The following is a 2,500-nucleotide window of genomic DNA, read 5'->3' as shown; positions in this document are numbered from 1 at the left end:
TACAATAGCTATATTCCGACGCCATCTAGGAAAAAAACAGTGTAATTGTTTCTGTGAAGATTTAGTTGAAAACGATGAAATTAATTAAATTAGTACTTTATTAATTCCATCAAACTTTAATCACCTCTGTGTTGGTCACCATGGTCTAATAATAAAGTTTAATTATGATTTAAGTTTCCTGCATGTTCCATTTAATCTTTAAATGAGTTAACGACGGTGCTCTTCTGGATTGTGTTAGTTGAAATGAAATCGTTCATGTATGGTGAATTGAACCGTTGCGTGATAAGCCCGATAGAAATGCGAAAAGGCCTAGACGAGAAGGACATTAGACATCTCGTGACAATTGCACGATGGGTCACCAACGTAATTAGTGCAGATCAACTAGTACTGTGTTTAAGCGCCCATTTCGAATAGCGCTGATCTACAGTATTTAAGTCTAAGCACCCATTTTAAACCGTTTAGCTTTCAATATTGGTGATGGCCTGGGTGTGTCTATTAAATATTATGAAAATTTGCAGTTGTTCAGGGACTAGTGGTTATAAATGATTCATAAGTCGCTTATGGTCCAGTTTCAACCTTCTCGTCCTTCATTTTCTGCAAACTTCTTTGAACTTATAAACTTGCTTTTTCAAGTTAAATCATAACCATTACAATTTCTCAAACTTGATTGGTGCATTAACTGCTTTATTTTTCACTAATTATTGTGTAGGGTTGAAATCGAACAGTGAAATCGCACAGTTGGCTGTAATCGGACACCTGAAATCGGACAGTTACATCAGCCAATCATATTAAGCCCACTCGGCTTAATCCACCAATCACAGAATTTATCACAATAACCATAGCAACAACAACTTACCCAACCAAACTGGGGATTTTACAAAGTGGACGAATTTGTAACATTACACAGTGAAAAAGGAGTGCATTAATTTTGTTTTCTCGGAAATTGTAATGGTTATGATTAATTGGTAACAGGACTTCGTGTCATCCAATTCGGTCTGTGATCATACTCGTGATTAAACAAATCGGACTCCCGCTACGCGGTCGTCCGATTTTGTAAATCACTCCTATGATTACAGACCGAATTGGACTCCACTCAGTCCTATTATCATTATAAATTGACGAGAAAACTTCCAAGTATAGTGAAAAAGGAAGTGAAAAAGGAAGTAAAAAAGGTAACGTCCTTCTCGTCTATCCCAAGTAATGCTTACCATCAAGAGTGAATCTGACAAGAATGAAGCCTCAATTCAGAACAATCAGAATTCAAATAGCCTCGAGTTTGACGAAACTAAGTCAATAGATGGTTTTCAATCACGTGATGAGACGGCCATGTTGGTGCACAAAGCAATAGAAAATTGTGGGTCATGTTTTGCATTATAATAGAATCAAATTATGTGCTCCAACATGGCTGCTGTGACGTCAGGTAAAAACCCTCTATCGACCTAATCGGCTAACTCGATGTTGTACTCAATTCAAATCTCCCGGGATAAGATTCTTGGTGCATTGTATTTGCATGATAATGTAGCATTCATATTTCAATTATACGGAAATACCTGGAACAAAACGTTTTATTCCCTAAGGGTTTGAATTGGGTACAACATTGCGTCAGCCGATTACGTCTTTTCCTCTCGCAACCACAACCTGGTTTCCGCGTGTCGGTTCGTCTGGGCCAAAGAGTCGCCCCGACTCAGGTCCAGTGTATAGAACCGTAATGTTTTTCACCCGAGCTGGACCATTTCATCTGCTGTGTAAAATGCTAAGAGAGAATTGATAAGAACCGACACCCCGAAGGCAGTAAACAGCGAACTTTTTTGATTGGTGAGGAGATTGGACAGTGTGCTTGTTCTAAGCAGGCGCACAAGGTTGAGAGAGCGCTCTTTTACTTATTGCGCTTGCTCCGGACTGGAAGGGCGTTTTCACATTCTTATTAGGGACCTCCCATGGGGCGGGGGTACATGTTCCCTAACCGTGCCCTTGAACTGAGCTAAATTTTATTACATAAAATTAATTGTTTCAAGTTCCCTTGATCCCCTAAAATTGTTCTTAAGAGTTCGCCTTTATTTCTCTTTCTTTTTATGTTCTCACGCTTATTTTTTAATAGGGTTTGCCGCGAGTTCCAAACTTAATCACCACTTCATGTGGAAAATAGTTGCAATTTTGGGCTTGAAATGGCTTTATCCCTCATAAACAATTGTAACAAATTCGACAATAGCTGGTAAGTGGTCGAAAATCAATCTTCCCATGATCCCCAAAACCTTCAATTTTCCGTTCCCTGAAACCACTGGGAGGCCTTCCATTCTCGTCACCAGAGCCTCGGATCGACCCAAGTCTCTGAGAAACTCTCTGTAGGAGAACATGCGCAGTAGGGTTCTCATAGCCAAAAATTGGCTATTTGAACCCCACGGCGCCCGCTCACTCCTCGTTCTAAGATGAATGCACCAATTAGAGACGCTTTTGATTATTCTTCACGAAAACCAATGAGAAGACACTTTGCTTCAGGGTT

This window comes from Montipora foliosa, chromosome 6, assembly GCF_036669935.1.
Source record: "Montipora foliosa isolate CH-2021 chromosome 6, ASM3666993v2, whole genome shotgun sequence".
NCBI lineage: Eukaryota > Metazoa > Cnidaria > Anthozoa > Scleractinia > Acroporidae > Montipora > Montipora foliosa.
Note: the sequence above shows the minus strand (reverse complement) of the source record.